Consider the following 10615-nt stretch of genomic DNA (forward strand, 5'->3'; position numbering starts at 1 on the left):
CTTTTATCTCTGTGTTCTTTCATTTGGTGAAATCTGAGAGGCTAAGGTAAGGAACAGCATGACAACTGAGCCTTCAAATTCAGCATTGGTTGTAATAATGGCCAATTCCACATTTCTAACTCTTTCCCTGAGAGAGTCCTTGTAATGCCTTCTTTGGGGCTCTAGCCCCGGGCGAGCCACTGTCAGTGAAGGGCTCAGGTTATTCCTTAGCAGATTCAGACTCATTTGGTTTAAGACACTCTGGTGGCCACAGTATCACATGTCACGTGACAGGTGGGTATGTCAGACCTGGACCAGTGTCTCACATACGCCATGTTTCCTGATGTCATAGGAACCCCAGGACAGCTGCACTAACACGGGAAAAGTAGGGTGGTGGAGAGGTTAAGTGCTTGGACTCTGAACCTCAAGTGCTCGGATATAAATTTTGGGTCTATAGCTATTTGAACACTCCGTGCTCTAATGTTGTCATTTGTAAAATGGACTTACACTGACACGTTTCCTGGAGTTGTGTGGATGTGATAAGTTTTTATTTGGGAAGTTCAACAGCATCTACTGCAGGCAGCTCTACTTTAGAAATAATAGAGAACACACGCACGTACACACACTCACACACACACCCACACGCACACTAAGTATGACACTCATTTATATATGCGTGTGTATTTCTACAAGCATGGATGTACAACAAAATGTTCAATGTGGTAGGTGGGTAAAAAAATAAATGTTTTTCTATTTTCGGTAATGAATGCACCTAAAGTAAAAACTTGTATATGTTAGAATGAAAACAATGCCTCATTTAAAATTAGAAAGGATTTTTTTTGTTTATTTACAATTAGTTTCAGTTTCTGTGAAACAGCTGCTTTTGGAATCCAAATACAGGTTCCCAAGGGGAAATAACACAAGACCCACCAGATATAAGGAAGAAGAAATTTAATTTTCTACTCCTTGATTCTCGGGAAATTGATCAGACCTCTTTAGGACAAATACCCGGGCCTCTACCTAGAAATCTGGAACTGATCTGGAACTGTTTCTGCATATGGAAAGCACAGAGGCAAAGGGGAAACTAGCAAATGACCCAGAGCCATGTGGGCTGATTTCAGTGCCGGGCACTCCTAGCCAGTGTCCCCTGTGGCTTCCAATCCTCAGCCCCTCCCTTCCCCAACCCGACCTGGGCAGCCCTGCGGGCTCTGTTCTGCACTGGCAGGTGCAGAGAGGGGGAGGGCGGTGGTGCAGGGGACAGTGTGGGGGGCAGGAAGGGGCTGGTGTTTTGTTTTCTCAGGGTTTTTCTGGTCTATGTGCTCTGTCAAATGTGGTTGATTCGTGGAAAATGCTTGAAGTCAAACCGGCCCCTACTGGTTGGGGCTGTGCAAGCGGTGGCTGGGGTGCTGCATGTTAAAATAGGGGCAGTTACACCACAGCCAACTTTGCTCACTTCCAAAAGGTCACAGCTAATGAAAGAAAAATCCATCTGCACACACGCATACGATGGCTGCCAAACATACTCTTATCCTGTGGGTGAGTGCCAGAGTCCTGCTCCAGCAGGTCCAAAGGAAGAACGGCTCGGTGAAAATAAAACAAAACTAAAATAAAAAACTAAAACTAAAACAAAAATGGACACAGACAACAGCAGTGTATTGAACTGGCCGATTTATTGCAGTAAATGTGGCGTTCTATACGCTAGCCATTTCCTTGTAGCATACGTCATCTATGTTTTTCTAACATCACATAATTTTGAAAATGTTCCTATGTGTAAACAACCTTTAAGAAATAACATGGCGATTTTCCCCTAACTTTCCTGCATACCCGTGGATTATTGATTAATTTCTTACATTATTCCATTATGCATCTGCGTTTATCTATAATCTACAAAGCATTCACTTTGCTGTTCTCGTGAAAGGCCCTCCATTTCTCAACACCTCAAGTGGAACAGTTACAGGGACATGACCTCCTAACCACATGAGGCCAGAAGAGCAATGTATTTGCCTCGGTCCGAGGTGCCAGGAGGGGCCGAAAAAGCCTTAGAAACCCATGCCCCATACATTCTCAGAGAGACAATGCACCTAGGAGCCAATCAACCATTCTGTACCTCAACCGACTAGGTTCAGTCATCATCTGGAATGCCTCCGGGGGGCCAGGTGGGCCTAGGAGTTGAAGTCAACTGTGCCCAGAGATACACTCCTTAGTTGCCGGAGTGAGGCTTTCAAATCCATATGTATCTCCTTTACAGGCCCTCTTTGCTCGCAAATGTATGAGGCTATCCTTCCTGTAAGTAGAGGAGTCTCCATAGGGGATGGCAAGGGCTAAATGTAAGGCCGCACAATTTCTTGAGGAACCTTATTTTCTTCTCTAATGGTTCTTTTCCCAGGAGGCCTGCCGAGGGCAATTCCACAACAGACAATACCCCAGGTAGTTTTAAGGCCAAATTACCTAAAGCGGGAGTCCACAGCTGGGGCCCTGCCACTCAGGCTGGGATAGCTTGGCTTCCAGCAGAGTCTGAAGACATTTCACCTGCTCAGAGTCATGTAAATCAGTAAAGGAGCTTTGACTCAAATCCAAGTCTAACAGAGTCCAAAACCCATCACAGCATCCACTGCATGTAAGTAGAATTCCATGTGTACATATAGTTTCTTTTAAGCTCTAAAAAGTAAACAACCATAAAGGAAATTCCAAAGAAGTTGCAGAACTCGAGAATTTCTCTCACATGCCAATAAGCAAAGAGCATGAGCTATTCTTGAAGAGCAGTCAATCGGGTGACAGTGCTGGACTCCTGAACGTAGTAGAGATTCTTCTAGCACTGCTGAATTAGTAGTTTGCTTTTTGTGATGACCAATAGTTTGAAGGTCATAACAGCAATCATTGATCCCTTAAATAATACCAAATAACCCATTGAATGTCAAACACTGCACATATTCATTCCTTCCTTGCAAGCATAAGTAGGTATTACTCATCCCATTCTGCGGATGAGACAGAGGTGTATTTGAGCTTGCCTAGCTGAGAAAGAGCACAGCCAGAACTTCGAGTCGGCCAGGGTCTCATGGCCTGTGCTCTAAGTAAACTTCTTGGATGTTTGTGATTCGGGGCTTAATTTCTGTCCTCAGTGAGCTGTTGCTTTGAATGCAAAATGTGATGTGGTTCTACTTCCCTCTTTTTCTCAATATTGTGCTTCCTGCTTAAAAACCGTGGTACTTTGCTTGTTACTTACGCTGACTTCTTGCACCCCCTGCTGGCCATTGCAGGTATATCCTACACCTTATAATCCCTGGATTCCCAGCAAGCGAATTCTCCTACAGGAAAGACTCAGTTTAGCGAGTGGAAGAGCCCAGAAATACCAGGCAGGAGACCTCTTTTTCCACTTGTGTACTCGGTGTGCTGGGAGTTTTAGGTAAGCGGCTCCTTCTTGTAAGGAAGAAGTGAGGCACAACTGAGAATTGTCTGATATGTTTGGTGTCCTATGTACTTGTGAAATCTACAGAGAATTGCTTGTGAGTAATGCGTCTTTACATCTATACAAACGCATCGCATTCCCGTCAATCCGTGTCTGTCCATCCGTCTGTCCACTAGGCTCACTGCTCCTCTGTGCTGCTCCTTCTGCCGCTGGTTGCAGCCACTGCATGAATCCCTCCACCGCCAGTGACAGGCACTTGTCCTGCTGCGCAAGCCGGCTGTCACCTGTCACTAACACCTCAGGACACATTTCCCTGGGAATGTCATCCGGGGTCACTGGTGCTGCTAATGTGACTGACACTTGAATGCGAGTGTGATGCCACCACGTTCAAAGGCACTAACAGGGCAGAACTGGCATCGATGAAAACGTGGAGCAGCGGGTACGCTCACGGTCACGAGCAGGCAGTGAGCTCACACCTGCACCTGCGATTCGGCCGCGGCTTCCTCCAGCTTCTCTCGTGTTCGCTCAGCTCCGGACGAGACTCGCCGCCGAGGCTCCCTGTGCTCACGGGGCCCGTCCTGAGCTTCCACGTCAGTTCCTCCCCTTTTCTGTGTTTGTTCAATTCCCTTTTCTGGGGGGACCTTTTTAAATAATAAATCTTTCTTCCCCATCTTACTGACGCTTTCCACATTTATACAAGTCTCTCCACTTATTGTGCCTTACATTTGCTATTTCCCTAACGAAGTGAATACTGGAGGCCATTTGTATGACTTACCAGGTGGTTTTGCTTTGTGCTTTGGTTTTGATTATGGTGATTTCTGCAGGGAGGAAAGTGTTCTCCAGGGAAAGAGCCATAAATACTGAATCAAAGAATCCCCTGAGTCACGGGCAGGTTTTTAAGTCTGCTGCCATGTGTCCTCACAGCACTGGTTCATAGCGTAATAATAAAACCTATTTTTTGTTTGAAAGATTTTCTTTCTGGCAAGGGTTTTTCTCTTTTTTAGCGTAGCAACGACACCATTTTATTGTGCGTAACCTCGCCGAGAAGCTACCAGAACCGTGACGTCACTCTCAGCCTCTGAATTTCTTCCCTTCCAGGACTCCTGATAGTTCAGGATGCTTCGGAGAGGGCGGCACTCATACCTGGAGGTCTTTCTGATGGTCAGTTTTATTCTCCTCCTGAATCTGAAGCAGGTAACACAAATGTGGTTATCGTCTGTGTTTTCATCCATCATTCAAAAGCTCAGCCCTCCCTCCCTCTCCTGTCAGAACGCTGCTGAGCAGACATCTCACAGCGCAGGCACGTAGGAGACGGAAATAACCGAGACGTGGTCTTGATGTGGGAGCAGTGGGGAGACACGGAGTGTAAAATACGTGTAACCTGGGGACACAGACCCCGTGTGACCGGCCATGTGCATCTCAGACCACAGGCAGACGAGGGGAAGGGTCCGCTCCTCTTCTTACGCGTCATCCCCTAGCCCGACCTTCCTCCCGGGTCCCCGTGTCTGAGGGTGCAGCTCTCTCTGAGCTGTTGCCCGTGAAGAAAGCAGAGCCTCCCTGGGGACTCGGCCCTTTCTTAGGCCTCACATCCCTGCCTTCTCCAGGCCATTTCCACCCTCTGTATTTCTGCCTCCTTTATCTCATTCATGGCACCACTTCCTGTCTTCTCCACCTTCCCTTCAGCATTTCCTGCTTTGGTTTCTGCAGCCATTTGCTGCCTCGGTCACCCTCTCCCTGCCCCGCCAGAGCGCCATGTCAAATATGACAATTGCATTGTCGTATGGCTTCCTCAAACCACTCGATGCGGTGGGAGTCTCATTATCCCTATCAGAGATGAACAATTTGAGGCACTGTGCAAGGTCGCTGGAAAAGTCAGAGGAGGAGTTAGGATTTGAAGCCCCTCTCAGTGCTGCGGCCCACACTCACAGCTAATTCATGTGGGCCTTTACTTTCATCGTCACTTTTCTTCTTGTTTCACTATATACAACCTTTAGTATCACGCTGCATAAGAGCGTCAAGAACAGACATCCCTGCTTTGTTCCCGGTTTTTGGGGAAAAGCATTCAGTCTTTCAACATTAAGTATGACATCAGCTATGGGTTTTCACAGGTGCCTTTTATCAAGACGAAGAAGTTCCTTTGTAATGAGATTGTTTGATCTGCCATGCTGAATATTCTCTTGAAGCCCACTAGTGAATATTCCACTTCAGGTATAAAGCTTCTCAATTATAGATTTTTAAAAATATCTATTCTTTTTTGCATTTTAAGTAGTTTGCATTAGAATATCTATTTGTTGACTTTTTGTTGTCATACTTCTCTTTAATTCTTTAAACACGGTATTGTATAATTTTTGAACACATTTGTAATAGCGGCTTTGAAGCCTTTGTCTGCTAAAGAAAGTAACTGAACACACTCAAGGACAGTGTGTATTCAGTTGTACGGGATTTTCCTACTAATATTAGTTACGCTTTTCTGGTTCTTTGCCTGTCTTCTTATTTTTTTTCTGGAAAAATGTTTTGTTGAAAATATATCGCAGCAGCACTGGATTGTGAATTTGCCCCCAGTTTGTTTTCATCGCCGTTTCTATGTTGAGAATGTCGCTTGAGTTAAATCTGCGATATTATATCCACTGCGGTATGTGGCTGATTGGATTCTCCTGTGTTCTTCTTTTATTTATTTTCTTTTTCAGCCTAGATTCCTATGTAGCACACTGTGTCTACATGGCTTACTGGTAGCCAAGAACAGGTGTGTTCAAGCAACTTAATTAAGATTTCAACCCTCTGCCAAATGTTTTCATTATCTGTGTTGAGTAACTCATTCATCCTTCGGGCAATGGGCACACAGACCGTATGTGCTACGTGACAAGTCTTCCCACGTTATACTTTTTGCTGAGTATTTTCATGGCACCTCTACCTATGCCCATTATGAAGAACCTTCATGTCCATGGAACCGGGTGTTGGGAGGTGGGCAAGGAATGGGACTCACTCTAGACCAGAGCACTACTGCTGTTCCCCGACTTCTGCAACTTTTCAAGCATAAACAACTCTCAGATTGTTGCGTGAAATTGGACATTTCCCAATCATTGAAATGGTTAGTTTTGTTTTGATCTATTTTACTTTTGCAGTCGGTTTTCAAGAAGAAGATTTGACGACCATGGCCAGAAGGCCTTGCTTACATTCACTTTTAAGTTATACAAAACAGGGGCGCCTGGGTGGCGCAGTCGGTTAAGCGTCCGACTTCAGCCAGGTCACGATCTTGCGGTCCGTGAGTTCGAGCCCCGCGTCGGGCTCTGGGCTGATGGCTCAGAGCCTGGAGCCTGTTTCCGATTCTGTGTCTCCCTCTCTCTCTGCCCCTCCCCCGTTCATGCTCTGTCTCTCTCTGTCCCAAAAATAAATAAATGTTGAAAAAAAAATAAGTTATACAAAACATACACATTATTGTGTTTTAAATAAAAGTTTGTCTTTTTTTAGGATGCCCAAATAATTCCAAGACATGTCAGCTCTTTATGGTGAAACACCATTAACTTGACAGGTGGAGAGTAAGCCCCGAAACAAGAAGACGTGGTAAGACCATCTTCCTTAGACTCCTGTCCAAGTGGGAAGGCATTTCATCTGCCCCCGTGTGTCTACAGCAGTGGAATAGGCTGGAAAGGGAAGCCTTCCAACAGCGATACCTTTATCTATTTATGTCACCACAAATGTCACCTGAACGGTGTGACATTTATGGGGTTTAGATGTGGGACACAATCTTTCATAATGTTCTCTGCTATTCATTCTCCTGGACCAGATTTGATCTTGGCTATCACATAGCAGACATTGTCTGAAGAAAAAATGTCCTATTTGAGATGTCTTATCTGACAAGAGGAAAGCAACCGTGAGGCAGGCTGTTTCCTCTGCTTGTGAGGACGCTCTGTCCCTAACCCGCTCCCTCGGTCTTCCCACAGATCCTTTTTTCTTTCCCTTCCCTGCTTGTGAGAGGAATACATGCTTTTTGTAAAAATGCACATAGAGAACCCATCCTTCAAAATCTGCAGCCATATCACGGTTTAAAGTTTAGTTTGTATCCTGACAGTTTGGTGTTTGTAAATGTCACAGAGTTCTGGCCGTACTGCCGATATTATGTATATTAAAAAGTTATAATGTAAAAATTTTACAGTCTGTTGTAGAAATTTTGGAATATCCAGAAATTATTGAAGTCACCCAATTATATTCTTCTTGTCTTTCTGATTTGTGCATATGTATTTAGGTTTTTATTTTTATAAATATCATCCTATGGGACATACGGATTTTTCATTACATATTTGCTTTCATTTGATAGCATGAGCATTTTCTGTGCTACCATAATATCTCTCTCTCTCTCTCTCTCTATATATATATATATATATATATATATATATAATTTTGGAGCTTCTGGGTGGCTCAGTCAGTTCAGTGTCTGACTCGTGATTTTGGCTAAGGTCATGATCTCACAGTTCGTAAGATCCAGCCCCATGTTGGGTTTCATGTTTACAGAACCTGCTTGGGATTCTCTCCCTCCCTCTCTCTCTCTGTCCCTCCACACTCTCACTTTTTCTATCTCTCTCAAAATAAATAAATAAACTATGTAAATATAATTGTAAGTGGATGCAGTATATTTCATGGAAATATAATAATTACTTACTTTTCTTCTACTTTCAGACATTTAGATTTTTTTCTGATTTTTAGAAGGAAAATGTACATAGTGGAAAACAAGTATTATTTTGTCAGAGATATTTCCTGAAGAAATAACTATGGAATGTAATGACAAGGTCAAATGTGCATTTGTGCAGGTCAGATCGGCTTCCTCTGTGTTTGTTCTGAGAATGGACCAAATGACAGAAGTGCCACCAGGAGGGGCTTAGGAGGCTGAATTTTAACCAGAAAGAGTTTCTTAAGGTGGAAAAAGAGTTGAGGAGGGTCTGTAAATTATGGCCTTTGGACTAAGCCTCAGGAACTCAGTGGTGTGGTCACAGTTTAGAATATCCTGTCTCAGGAGGGGAGCCCCATATACACCAAGCCCACTGATGATGCCTGAGTTGAATGTCAGTATATAATTTGCCCTGGGAGAGAACTCTTTCCTACACATGCTGGACTTAACCAGTAACGTGTGGTCCATGTTCATGGAAGCCAAGGCTCACCCAGAAACTGGCTCTTGATAACAGACCAAGAGGAGTGAAGTCTATGGTGTGAACATGCTGTGAATTCCATCTGTTGAAGCCTAATCCATAATCTCAGCAATAGAGTTTGGTTTCCCCAGGCACTGGACACATTGGATCCCAGGACTGGGCACCCTGTCTGTACTGTGCTTGGGTTGGGTCGGGGTGGGGATGCTTGCTGTTTGTGCTCATGTGGCTGCACGGCCCTCCTCTGCTCAACCCCAGCACACTTTTACCTCCCGTGCATGTCTTCTATTGAGCCGTGCTCGGCTTGACTCTCCAGTCATTTGTCCCTGTAGAGGGACTTAGATGATTCAGTACATGACATTCAATTATACAGTTGAACTCAAGGCCTCCATATGTCTGTGTTGTTGTGAGGAAGGAAGCCCTTCCTTATTACCCTGTCTACACTCTTACCTGTGCTAACAGCTTCATGTGCCCAGTCTTCTGTCACCCTGCCTACACTGACAAAATTAGATGGGAAGTATGAGCCCCGGTAAATCAGACACCATGACAAAGTGCAGATCATTGGTGGAATGTCAGGATTACCTAGGGTGACAAGAAGTCTGTGTGCTGGTCCATCAGAAGAGTGTCATCAGAGTGGACTGAAGGTACAGTATCTGAACAGTCCTGGTCATATGACTTGCAACTCATGAAGCAGCTACTTGGAATGAACTTGGTATAAAACAGGGGAACCCCTCACCCACAGAATAAGAGTATGTTTGGCAGCCATCGTATGCGTGTGTGCAGATGGATTTTTCTTTCATTAGCTGTGACCTTTTGGAAGTGAGCAAAGTTGGCTGTGGTGTAACTGCCCCTATTTTAACATGCAACACCCCAGCCACCGCTTGCACAGCCCCAACCAGTAGGGGCCGGTTTGACTTCAAGCCTTTTCCACGAATCAACCACATTTGACAGAGCACATAGACCAGAAAAACCCTGAGAAAACAAAACACCAGCGCCCTCCTGCCCCCCACACTGTCCCCTGCACCACCGCCCTCCCCCTCTCTGCACCTGCCAGTGCAGAACAGAGCCCGCAGGGCTGCCCAGGTCAGGTTGGGGAAGGGAGGGGTTGAGGATTGGAAGCCACGGGGGACACTGGCTAGGAGTGCCCGGCACTGAAATCAGCCCACACGGCTTTCAGTCATTTGCTAGTTTCCCCTGTTTGCCTCTGTGCTTTCCACATGCAGAAACAGTTCCAGATCTCTACGTAGAGGCCCAGGCACTCGGCCTAAAGAAGTCTGATCAAACTCCCAAGAATCAAGGAGTAGATGGAAATTAAATTTTCTCTTTCTTGTATCTGGTGGATCTTATGTTGTTTCCACAGAGGCTTTTCTATTTGTTTTTCAAAAGCAGCTGTTTCACAGAAACTGAAGCTGATTGCAAATAAAGAAAAGATCCTCCCCATTTTTAAATGAGACATTGTTTTCATTCTCAGATATAAAATTTTTTACTTTAAATGCATTCATTAGCACAAATAGAAAAAAAATAAACAGTCATTTGTTCTTTTCCCCACCTACCACATCCTGAACATTTTGTTTTATACCCATGTTTGTAGAAATGTATGCACACATATAAATGAGTGTCATACTTCGTGTGTGTGTGTGTGTGTGTGTGCATGTATGTATTATTTCTTTAAAAAAATTTTTTTAACGTTTACTTATTTTTGAGACAGAGAGAGACAGAGCACGAATGGGGGAGGGTCAGAGAGAGGGAGACACAGAATCTGAAACAGGCTCCAGGCTCTGAGCTGTCAGCACAGAGCCCGACGCGGGACTCGAACTCACGGACCGCGAGATCATGACCTGAGCCGAAGTCAGCTGCTTAACCGACTGAGCCACCCAGGCGCCCCATGTATGTATTATTTCTAAAGTAGAGCTGCGCCAGTAGATGAAAATGCTGTTGACCACTTCATGTGCCCAGCATAATTATCTCATCTCATCCACACGACTCCAGGAGATGTGTCACTCTAAGTCCACTTTACAAATGAGAAAATTATGGCACAGGGAGTTCAAGGAACTGTAGACCCAAGATTTAAACCCAGGCACTTAGGGTTCAG

The sequence above is a fragment of the Leopardus geoffroyi genome, chromosome A2 (genome assembly GCF_018350155.1).
Source record: "Leopardus geoffroyi isolate Oge1 chromosome A2, O.geoffroyi_Oge1_pat1.0, whole genome shotgun sequence".
In the NCBI taxonomy this organism is placed as follows: domain Eukaryota; kingdom Metazoa; phylum Chordata; class Mammalia; order Carnivora; family Felidae; genus Leopardus; species Leopardus geoffroyi.